Below are 12,844 nucleotides of genomic sequence, written 5' to 3' on the forward strand. Positions count from 1 at the left end.
AATTTCCTGCCCCCTTCAAAGTGCTTCAGGCTACATCAAGAATCAAAAGGACATGACTCAGATGAGCAGCAGAAAATCAAATTTAATTTAGTACCTATGGGGATTCCACGGAGACACGGGGATTTCAAGGGACAGTCACGCAAAATGAGGTATATATGTCATTCTGAATTAAGGAGAGGAAGGTAGAAGTCTGGGACCTCAGAGGGAAGGAAGAATTCATGGAAAAATGAAAAAGAGTAAGTGTGTGGTGAATGTGTTTGCTGGGCCACTCAGAAACAATGGGACATAGAGAACTTTGTTCAAAGAGGCCTTCCTGGGTTTCTCCCTGTCTGCATACCTAATTTGTAACAGTGTAGTTATCTACAGTGATAGCTCTCCCCCTGGAGCCGGTCCTCTATTCTTTCTAGGCTGTTGAGGGGGACGTAAAAAGCTTTTGCTGAATCTGCTGCGTTTTGATTACTTTTTTTTTTTTTTTTTTTTTTTTTTAAGAGAGAGAGAGGGTTGGGGAGAGGCACAGGGAGACTTGAGAATCTTAAGCAGGGTTGGTACCCAGCATGGAGCCGAATGTGGGGCTTGATCTCACAACCCTGAGATCATGACCTGAGCTGAAATCAAGAGTCAGATGCTTAACCCACTGAACCATCCACGCTAAAGCACCCGATTGCTTTTATTTTTTATTTTTTTAAAGATTTTATTTATTTATTTATTTATTTATTTTATTTTATTTATTTGACAGAGAGACAGAAATCACAAGTAGGCAGAGAGAAAGAGGAGGAAGCAGGCTCTCTGCTCAGCAGAGATGTGGGGCTCGATCCCAGGACCCTGGGATCATGACCTGAGCCGAAGGCAGAGGTTTAACCCACTGAGCCACCCAGGCGCCCCCATCGATTGCTTTTAACTCAAAATAATCTTCATGCCAAAGTGGCCTGTTTGGGGGCAGCCTGCCCTGGGCCCCTACACTTCACCATCTGGTTCAGAACAGGTTTCTTTTTTTTTCTTTCTTTCTTTTTTTTTTTTTTTTTAAGATTTTATTTATTTATTTGACAGAGAGAAATCACAAGTAGATGGAGAGGCAGGCAGAGAGAGAGAGGGAAGCAGGCTCTCTGCTCAGCAGAGAGCCCGATGCGGGACTCGATCCCAGGACTCTGAGATCATGACCTGAGCCGAAGGCAGTGGCTTAACCCACTGAGCCACTCAGGCGCCCCTCAGAACAGGTTTCTAATGCCAAAATCAGTGTGGTTCCTCTGCATAAAATACATACATACATATATACATACGTGTGTGTGTGTGTGTGTGTGTACCTGAGTTACTTTCCAGATTTAAAAATTGACTAGAGGGCGCCTGGGTGGCTCAGTGGGTTAAGCCGCTGCCTTCGGCTCAGGTCATGATCTCAGGGTCCTGGGATCGAGTCCCGCATTGGGCTCTCTGCTCAGCAGGGAGCCTGCTTCCCTCTCTCTCTCTGCCTGCCTCTCCATCTACTTGTGATTTCTCTCTGTCAAATAAATAAATAAAATCTTTAAAAAAAAAAAAAATTTGACTAGAATTTCATAGTAGGAAAATGTCACTTCCCACTTCTACCTCTTTTGAAAATAGGAGTCCAACTCATACTCTGATCTCTTCAAGGCAGTTTCTGGCCTAATGGGATTTTAATTTCTGGGATTTTTGGAAATTACTTCAGAACAGTGTTTTCAGGCAAGCATAAAAATGTGCTCTAGTGTGGGCTACAGGAAACGTCGTGACTTCACCAATTAACATGTGGGGAGCTGTGTCTCGGAAGAGGACGAGTATCCTTTCCAGAATGTGGAATCCTTGACAATGTCTCCCTTCATCTTGGTATCACTGAATACTTTCCAGGAAACATAAAGTTAGTGTACCTATCTGTGGACCTCTGTTCTAAAGGAAGTTATTAACACCTCTGTCATGTTTGGGGGTGGGAGAAATGACAGCTTGAGCACACCTTGAAATGCAAAACTTGAAATAAAGGGAGCGTGAGTCAGGGCCATCCTTGTTTCACTTCCTGACTGCACACCGTGCTTCAAGGTTAAATGGGGTGGAATTTCACGGAGCCTGCCGCTTGGGTTTGACTAGTGGACTACACTTCGCCAACCATAAGTAGAAGAGAAACTGATGCTTTCGTTTGTAATCAGTTGACTCAGCCACATTGAGAGACTGAAATATGAACCTCCCTGTACTTATTGATTCTCATAGAAACTCGGGGATTTTCTCTCCTCCGCCCTCACTCCCAATTACTTCATCAGTAGGTTATTTCCGTCCACAATTCCATCTTCTTTTTTCACTGAAAACTCTCTAGACACGAGTGAGGAGCCTCTTCTTTTTGTAGAAGTTTTCCCCTAGTCAGAAATGTGGGAAACCGGGGCGCCTGGGTGGCTCAGTGGGTTAAGCCGCTGCCTTCGGCTCAGGTCATGATCTCGGGGGTCTCGGGATCGAGTCCCACATTGGGCTCTCTACTCAGCAGGGAGCCTGCTTCCTCCTCTCTCTCTCTCTGCCTGCCTCTCTGCCTACTTGTGATCTGTCTCTGTCAAATAAATAAATAAAATCTTAAAAAAAAAAAAAGAAAAAAGAAATGTGGGAAATGAAATCAATTCCCAAAGCAGGTAGAAGCTAAAAAGCTAGAACAGTTGAGTGACACCAAGAAGAGCCTGGGCAGCTTCATTTTGCTTTCAGGTGGTAGGTCTTGTGAGGGTAAAGGGAGCTTATCCCTTGGAAGTCTCATCAGAAAGGGAGTGGGGTTGTCAGTGGTCTGTCTGAGGGAATCACACTTTCCTCTCCAGCTAGGACTCAGCTGAAATCGATCAGTCTAGAAAAACAGAGGTCTATCTGTTTTCTCTGTGGTATCCTAAGTAAATATAGCCAGTGGTTAAAAGACTAGAGGTGTCCTTGCAATTAAGAGGGCATTTTGTGTATCCAACACAGTTTTCTCTGGCAAACATAAAACAAGGTCACTGCTATAAGTAGTTCCTAAGGCTGAGAATAAGAGTACTTTATTTTTGCCGGAGCAACTGCGAACCCTCCCCACAACAGACTCACTAAAGTGGGGGCTTTATTTAGTGGTATGAAGTGGAGGTCCATCACTCAGTTCCCAAGAGGAAAGAAAAACTGGAAACTGGAGGCCTGTTTCGATGTTGAAAAAAGTGAATCTTCTGCCCAGTTAACCCCAAAAGACTTCACCTTTTCACTCTGGTCTTTCCATGAAAGTTTGAAATTATAGGAACCATTTCTTAAAACAGTTGTATTGTGATGTAATTCATACATAAGATTCACCCCTTTAAAGTGTTATTCTACGGTTTTTAGTGTATTCACAGAGACGTGCAACAATCACTAGTCAATTTTAGAACATTTTTATGACCTTAGAAAGGAAACTGGCACCATTGAGCTACGGTACCCTTTTTCCCCGACTTCCTCCTTCCCCCAGCCCTTAGCAACCACTGATTTACTTTCTGTCTTTATAGATTCCCCTACTCTGGACATTTCATATGAATGGAGTAATATAATTTGTGGTCTTTTGTGACTAACTTCTTCATTTATCATAATGTTTTCACGATTTATCCTTATGGTAGCATATTGAAGCGTGTTTGTTAACTGAAGGGTATTTAATTAGCCAGAAAGTCCTGCTTAACATAAAGGTGACAAAACACCTATTTGGTCAGTATTTTATTTTATTTTATTTTTAAGTAATCTCTGCACCCAGTGTGAGGCTCAAACTCACAACCCTGAGACCAGACTTTTCATGCTCTACCGATGGAGCCAAACAGGTACCCCCGGTCAACATTTTAATTGCAAGGGTGATGTTTGCTTATTTTCAGATCTTTTAATTAAAATTAAGAGATATTTTAATTTCTTGCTATATTAATTTTTTTTAGATTTGGGTTGTCTTTGGTTAGTAAGACTTCCCTGGAAATTCATTTTCCTAAATTAGGTGCCTCAGGTCCTTTCAAATGAGCTAGTTTGCAGATCTTAGCATTTTGTGTCTGAAAGGAATGCAAGAGATTAGCTAAATCTCTAAGGAATGAGGAACTAATCTGTCATATGAGAACAAGGATGGCCCAAAGAGATTTTGGTTAATGACAGAGTCAGAACCAAACCCAGTTCTCTGGCCAGGAAGAAACACTGTCACCTGTATACTGGCTAATACACTCCCTTTCCCAAAGTCCTTCCAAAATGATGGAAAGAAGGTAGTTAGTTTTTATTGAGCACTTGCTTTATGTCAAATCCCATGCTAAGCAATTTACTTATTTTACTTGGCCTTCATAACAATCCTATAAGATCAACACTTTGTCAGGGAGCAAGAATCTCCTGTCCCCTTCAAGGTGCTTCAAGCCAGACTGAGAATCAAATGAGCATGAGACAGATTAACGACAGAAAATAGAATTTAATTTAGTACCATGGGGAATCCACGTAGACATGGAAACTCCAAAGGACAGTCAGGCAAAATAAGATATATCTGAAATTCTGAATTAAGGAGAAGAAGGTAGCCTGGGACTTCAAAGGGAAGGAAAGAATTCAGGAGAAAATGAAAAAGATGTGTCTGGTTAAATGTGTTTGCTAGGCCACTCAGAAACAATGGAACATAGAGTACTTTGATCAAAGAGTCATTGCTAGGTTTCTCCTTGTCTACACACCTAGTTCATAACAGTGTGTAGTTATCTATGGTGACAGCTCTCCTCCTGGAGCCAGTCCTCTATCTATTCTTTTTAGGCTGTTGAGGCATAAAAAGCTTTTCCTGAATCTGCTGGATTTTGATTGCTTTTTAACTCAAAACAATCTTCATGTCAGCTAGCCCACATTCAAGTGGGCCTCTATAAATATTAACCAACTCATCATACACATCATCAACAACCATTAATTTTTTCACATTTACTATGTACCAGCTAATACTTTAAATGCTTCATAGACATTATCTCTAGTTCACACCACAGCCCTGACAGCAGGGATTAGGGTGAGGTCAGTGAATCACTCATCAGGTGCAAAATTTAAGGGAGTAAGGGAGACCCAAACTCAATAATCAAGATAAATTATATTCATGATTTTAATGCAGTCAAAATATTTTTCATATTTTAACACAATATATAAGTGATATTTTAATATTTAAGTAATATTTTCCTGGAAATAATATGCATATTATCTATAATGCGTTCTCACTGTATATAATAAATGATACACATAAGTGATGTTTTGGGGGCACAAGTATATTTTAATGTAATGTCTTTGGAAATGAAAATCAGTGCAAATAAGTCATTGATAAAAAAATATTCAGGGACACCTGGGCGGTGTGGTAGTTTAAACATCTGACTCTTTAGGTTTCGGCTCAGGTCATGATCTCAGGGTTGTGAGACTGAGCTCTGCATCAGGCTCTGGGCTCAGCAGGGAGTCTGCTTGGGATTCTCGCTCTCCCTCTCCCCCTTCCCCCACTCAGGTGTTCTGTCTTTCTAAAATAAATAAATAAATTTTTTTTTTTTTAAATATCAACATTTTAAATAAAGACAGACTATTACTTGTTTTACAACTCTGTGTTATTGTAGAATAGGAGTGGTCATTTCCAATTCGCCGGCCGTTCCTGGGCCTATGCCATTTTCATTTCCTTGCTACGTGGCTTGGTTTATCAGAGCTGATGATGGTGTCTGAACAGACTGAATGGCAAAGGGCCATGTCTATGGTCATGGTTTTTGACTGACTATCGAGCTAAACTTTTCCCTGCTTGATTCAAAATATGGGAGGATATTTTGATTAGTATACATACAGGGTTTTTTTTTTTCTTTTGTCTCAGGCTCCATATGGCTCTGCAGAGCACTGCCTAACTGGCATTCCTATGATCATTTTACACAAGTGTAGCTGAGGCTCCAAGAGGTTAGGCAATTAATCACCAAGGGTCACATAGCTAGGAGGCAATGGAGTTGACCTGACCCTGAAATCTGTGCTCCAAAGTCATGTTGTATTTTGTTTAGGACATTAGACCAAGGTTGACAAACTTTTTCTGGAAAGAGCCAGACAGTAAATATTTTCAGCTTTGTGGGCCATTGGTAACTTTTACAACTGCTCAACTCTGCCTGACATCAGGAAAGCAGCCATAGACCATACATAAACAGTCCTGGCTGTACTTGGCTGCGGGTGACCTTGCATTATTCGACCATAACAAAATACTGCAGGCACAGATATGTTATCTCTGAAGATGTTCTCTCCAGGTTTCTTTAACATTTTACTCTGCTCTCACCTCAGCCTGTTCTCCATCGGAGTTGGAATTCCTCATTAGATGGGAGACATCACCCATCCAATGGTCATTTTCCAATCGTTAACACTAATCGGCGTTTCAGAGTAATTGAATTTTAAAGCAGACTGAAGGGAAATAAACTTCAAATAAACTTCAAATAAACTCCAGAGAAGAGGTTATGCTCTAGAAACCAGTTTAACATGTTCTGTGGTTACTTGGTTAAAGGCTCTGTTAATACTACTTCCAAGTAAACTTGACTTTGTAACAAAACAGCACAATAAGCAAAAAGAGGTTTTCTTTCTGAAAGCGTACAAGTAATTGTTTTAGAAATATAAATGTAAACCAGAAATTAAATATAAACATAAAGAACTATATTTGTGAGGGTGAAGCAGTTTAACCCAGATACCCAGTCCTTACCTACCCTCCAAATTGCCTGAGAATTTGAGATCCAACAAGACATTATGCTGGGGCATAATGCTAGGGAAAAAGCCAAGACAGAGCTTACCTTCAAGGAGCTTAAACCAATTTGTAACATGGTCCAAAAGAAGATAAATTTAATGTTTTCTTTTAAAATGTTGTTCATTCTGAGTGGGAAAGAATAAATAACTTCAGGTAGCTTTGAGCAGAGAACATCAGAAATGGAATGCAGAACCCATTTTTGTTTGCACAGTATTTTGCAGGCCTTATAACCTGCAGACATATTTTTACACAGTTCAGTCATAATGGATGTGTCATTTCATACTCTATTTATTTCATAAGCATTATATCATTACTACTTGTAGGATCCAGATGGATCACTCTGAATGGCCGAATAATGTGGTACACGCTTATTCTGGAAACATTTACTGATGTCAGCTCTGAGCCAGGCTCTGTTGTTGGCACTGGATATACAACAGTGGATAAACAGATCAGTTATTTTGGAGTATCAACACCAGTAGGGAAAGTTATTTTAGAACAAGAAAAGAGTGCTTCATGGGTCATGATGCCAGGGTCCTGGGATCGAGCCCCGCATCTGGCTCCCTGCTCAGCGGGAAGCCTGCTTCTCCTTCTCCCACTCCCCCTGCTTGTGTTCTCTTTCTCACTGTCTCCCTCTGTCAAATAAATAAATAAATAAAATCTTCAAAGAAAGAAAGAAAGAAAAGAATGCTTCAGGTGTGTGGTAGGAAAAAAGCAAGGAGCATAGAAGGGTCAAAGTTCTTTACAATGGGATCCAATACAAGAAAGCAGAGTAATACCTATAAATCCTGGGGGAAAGAATGTTGTTTGAAGATCTAACTGATGAGTTAGGCCTCGAGATTCACTTATGGGTATGAATGAACTTAGGAACTAGATTCTCTATTAGCTCTTCTTGAAAAGACTGCAAGAGCTCTTGCCCAGGGGTAAATGAAGAAGCCTGGGAACAGGATTCACTGGGAGCAATGACCGTGTGCATTATAGCCCTAAAACCACGTAACCGGGGAAATCTGAGAACTGTGATTCCAGAAGACAGATTTATATACAGCCCCTTCTCATTATTCATGGTAGTTAATGGGCCATAGAGTCACTGCGAACACTGAATTAGTAAAGATCGAGCAATTGCTTCTAGGGGAAATGGTTTTCCCAGGGTTAGGGTTCCTGTAAGCTGCTAGTTACAATATTTTCATTGACCAGGGAATAGATAATCTTATTTTATGTGTTTCTTTTTAAAGACACTTTATGTAGGGGCACCTGGGTGGCTCAGTAGGTTGACCGTCCGACTCTTGATCCCGCCTCAGGTCATGATCTCAGGGTGGTGAGACTGAGCCCCACATTTGCAGTCTGCTGTCCCACCCCCACCCCCACCCTCTAAAGTAAATAAATAAATCTTTAAAAAAAAAGAATAAAGATATTTATCATTCATGCGTTAACACTGAACTCATGGCCAACAGCACTGTAACTTGTGCCCGGAAGAGGCTTATCTGAGGTGCATGTTTTCTCTGGAAGGTACATCACACCACTTCAGGATCGTGCTTGGGGAGCATCCAAAAGGGTGAAACCACCAAGAAAAAGGACAAGAAGCAAAAGACTCGGCAGTAAATAGAATGTGAAAAGGACATTGGTGATGGGAGCTGAAACAAGAAGGCAGAGTGTTGCTGTGTTTGACCCCATTTGAGAGCGAGCATGTGGGGCAACCCAATTTTTTTTGCCATTCTGCACATGGCCATGGATGACTACAAAAGCACTCCAAGTATTGATTTGGGGGGTACACATAAATTTCAGTGAGTTGGTGAATTCGTAAATAGGAAATCTACAAGTTATGGGGATTGACTGTATTTTGACAGTAAGAACAAAAAAATGTGAAAGTGTGTGTGTGTGTGTGTGTGTGTGTGCCAGGGAGGGTATGAAAGGCAATGTATGTTAACTGTCTTGTCTTTCTTGGTAGAAAATGAGGGGCTAGAACAGATGTAATAAATACAATAGAAACAGAGTTTCGGTTGAGACATCAATACACAGAGGCTTAAATATTATTTATTTTTAAACTAAGAAAGGAATCACAAGATGAACTAAAAATAATATGATAACAAAAATTGGGAGACTGACATTGTGTCAGTGAGGAGAAGTGCTGGGTGTGCTGACACCCTCATTATTTGTAACAGGATCAGTCAATACTGTCTCAAGTTATTAAAGCAAGGACTGGAACTGAGAGAGGAAGAACAACTGTTCTGGCAAAGGGCAGCAGCAGGAAGCATGGCAAGAGTTAGAAATGCACCTCCCAGACACCCAAGAATCTTTGCTAGGGGTTCACCTGGGTGGATAACTACATTATTAAGTCCAAGTGCGTCAGCTCAGGAGCTCCCAGAAGCAGTCACCAGTATGGACTGGGACCCGCCAGAGATCTACTGGAGGAACAGTGCGGGAAGGAGGAAGGAGATAGGATGTGGGGACAAGCAGAGAGAGCCTTCACACCGCAGTACACATCTGACATCTGGGAAAGGAGACAGGCAAGGAAGGCTTGCGAAGGGGGAGCTGCAGTGCGGTTGTGCGAATATTTCAGCTGGACTGGTGGGGTATCCCTGAGCCCAAGTAACCTGTTCTGGGAGTCTCCCATGAGGCCAGAGGAGCCAGCCTGGTCTGGCTAGAGGACCCTCATAGTGCTCGGTCAACCACGGGAAGCAGCCTGGGGGAGCCACAGGTTCGTGGGAACACTGAGGTGTGCAGGTGACTTCCCCATGCTTCCCATGGCAGGTGCTCTTGAAGGCAGATCTGAGGGCGACACGTCTGTGGCCTCTGCACCAATTATGTCTGTTACACCAATAAACAAGAACTCACCTGTTTTCTTTAAAAGGGCTCCATGATTGGGCCATAAAATAAAACCCAGCTAGATGCTGTATGAAAGATCTCTTAAAACCGAGGGATTCTCTGTATATTTTTTCCTGTTTTGTCAAAGATTATTTGATCATAGAGTTGAGGGTCCATATCTGGGCTCTCTACTCTGTTCCACTGGTCTGTGTGTCTGTTTTTACCCCAGTACCATGCTGTCTTGGTGATCACAGCTTTGTAGTAAAGCTTGAAATCAGGTAATGCGATGCCCCCACTTTTATTTTTGTTTTTCAACATTTCCTTAGCGATTCGGGGTCTCTTCTGATTCCATACAAACTTTTGGATTATTTGCTCCAGCTCTTTGAAAAATACCAGTGGAATTTTGATCGGAATGGCATTAAAAGTATAGATTGCTCTAGGCAGTATAGACATTTTAACAATGTTTATTCTTCCGATCCAAGAGCATGGAATGGTCTTCCATCTTTTTGTGTCTTCTTCAATTTCTTTCATGAGTGTTCTGTAGTTCCTCGAGTACGGTTCCTTTACCTCTTCGGTTAGGTTTATTCCCAGGTATCTTATGGTTCTTGGTGCTATAGTAAATGGAATCGATTCTCTAATTTCCCTTTCTATATTTTCATTGTTAGTGTATAAGAATGGATAAGGAAGATGTGGTCCATATACACTATGGAGTATTATGCCTCCATCAGAAAGGATGAATACCCAACTTTTATACCAACATGGACGGGACTGGAAGAGATTATGCTGAGTGAAATAAGTCAAGCAGAGAGAGTCAATTATCATATGGTTTCACTTATTTGTGGAGCATAACAAATAGCATGGAGGACAAGGGGAGATGGAGAGGAGAAGGGAGTTGAGGGAAATTGGAAGGGGAGGTGAACCATGAGAGACTATGGACTCTGAAAAACAATCTGAGGGTTTTGAAGGGGCGGGGGGAGGTTGGGGGAACCAGCTGGTGGGTATTAGAGAGGGCACGGATTGCATGGAGCACTGGGTGTGGTGCAAAAACAATGAATACTGTTACACTGAAAGAAAAAAAAACAAAAACAAAAAAACCCGAGGGATTCAGAGGAGGTTAAAAAGGATAAAATCACACTAGGAAAATGCTAACAAAGAGAAAGCTAGTTAGAGTCATAATCATTTGATGGGATTCAGGGAAAGAGAACACATGAAAATGAAAAAGGATATAATACCCAAAACACAAGTCTAGGTAATAAAAGTGAACAGCTATGAAATCAAAACTTAATAGTTTAGGAACTTGAATTTGTCCCTTTAGCAAATGTTACCCTTTGCTAAAGGGGTCTTCCATTCTTAGGATTTAGATACATGCTTTCAAGATGATGGAAGAGAAGAAGATTCTTGATTCCCAGATCAGGGGAAACTCCCTATTTAAATTTTTATTTTATAACAAATCCCTTTACACAACATATATCACAAGTCACAATTTCATACTTATTTGTGTGTTTTATTTCATTAATGCCCCACTCACCCTCTAAAATGCCACCTGATCCAGAACCTAGGGGAGGGTAGACTTACTGAGCGATTGTACATTTCCTCTGAGAATGAGAGAGAATACATATTAAGCTGTTACAGTATTTTGTACTGAAAGAGAGGAACAAGGAAATTCATTTTTCACTCAGTACTTACAATGGGCTTCTCCAGAGCCCAATGCCATTATAAAAATAAGACACTCAAATATATATGAAGTCAGAGTGTTTCTAACAGATGAAAATAAAAATCCACTTGCTCTGGGGGCTCGGTCAGTTAAGTGCCCAACTCTTGATCTCTGCTTAGGTCTGATGTCAAGTTTGGGAGTTCAAGCCCCGCACTGGGCTCTACACCGGGCATGGAACCTACTTTTAAAAAGGAAATAAAAATCCGCTTGTTCTGCCCTTCTTGCCCTTCTGTAACTGTCCATTGTAAGGGGTCTAGTAAAGACTCAGCAAGAGAGGTTGGTTGAGCCATTCCATAGACATGGAAAGTGGCACATGGGCTCAGAATAACTCTGGCCCAAACTTCATGATTCTAGTGTGAGCCTTCCAATGACCCAGATATGTGACTTTTGACACACTGACCTAATATGGCTCAAAATGAACAGACCTAGCAATTAAATAGTCCCCTTCTTCCGAAAGGGATCTCTATCTTCCCCAATATGACCTCATTCATAATTAATCTCTACAGCATTCCTCTCTTGGGCAGGTAGGTGGCAAGTGAAAGATGATGTAATTTCCCCAGGTTGCCTGGTGAGTCAGTTGCACAACTAGGAACAAAGTCCTGTTTTACTGGTGGCTAAGATCAAGAGGCTCAGCCCTACCTCGTGACACTTCCTCTTCTGTAAAATGACTAATTAAATAGTCAGTTATTTGCTCTGGGTCTTGCTCTACAAACACCAGACAAGTTTCAGTCCATGTTCTCCGGGAGCGTGCAATCCACAGGAAGGAAAAAAATGGAAAGGGCCAAGAGATGGGGAGAATGGTTATGTAGGTGAGCAAGGTCTTCCACTTAAAGCACAACATAGTGAGTGTAGTTAATTATACTGTATTGTATCCTTGAAATTTGCTAGGAGTGTAGATCTTAAATGTTCTTCACACACACACACACACACACACACACACACACACACACGAAAACATGTAACTATGTGAGACGATGGGCTGGTTAACCTTACTGTGGAAATCATTTTACAATATACACCTCTATCAAATCATCCTGCTTTACAACTTAAACTTACACAATGTTACTCGTCAGTTATATCTCAATAAAGCTGGGGGGAGAAGGGAGGACAGACAGTTGTGAACATGCCTCTCTATCCATGCCAGAGCAAACAGAGGAATATGTGAGTACGGGGCTCAATTTTTAACCAGTTTTTTTCTGGAGTGAGGCATTTCAAAACCTCAATTTTTAACCTTCTGTTTGAGCTTCTTCTGCTTATTCTGTTTTGGAACTTCGTTCATTGCTGAGTACTGGACCCCTTGCAGGAAGTTTCAAATAAAAGCATACATGCATGGACGCAGGTTACTTTTTTAAAAAGGATTTATCTAGTTATTTAAGAAAGAAAGAGAGCAAGCACAGGGTTTGGGGGAGAGGGAGAGAGAGTCCCAAGCAGACTCTGCACTGAGCACAGAGCCTGACACAGGGCTTGATCTCAGAACCCTGAGATCACAATCTGAGCAAAACCAAGAGTCAGACGCTTAACCAAGTGAGCCACCTAGGGGCCCCTGAATGGCCCCAGGTTATTAAAAAAGGGTAGAGATGCCGGGATGAAGTCTGTTCTGAGGCTTAGAATAAGGGGAGAGTTATTCCTGGGTATATTCACTGAGA

At 41.4% G+C, this 12,844-nt stretch overlaps 1 protein-coding gene across 1 annotated transcript in view; it reads left to right on the forward strand.

The window, feature by feature from the left end:
* The window catches only part of LIPH (lipase H), a 46,889-nt gene that overhangs the window by 3,498 nt on the left and 30,547 nt on the right, over window positions 1-12,844 (forward strand). The window lies entirely within an intron of this gene.

The sequence above is a fragment of the Mustela nigripes genome, chromosome 2, assembly GCF_022355385.1.
Source record: "Mustela nigripes isolate SB6536 chromosome 2, MUSNIG.SB6536, whole genome shotgun sequence".
Classification (NCBI taxonomy): Eukaryota; Metazoa; Chordata; class Mammalia; order Carnivora; family Mustelidae; genus Mustela; species Mustela nigripes.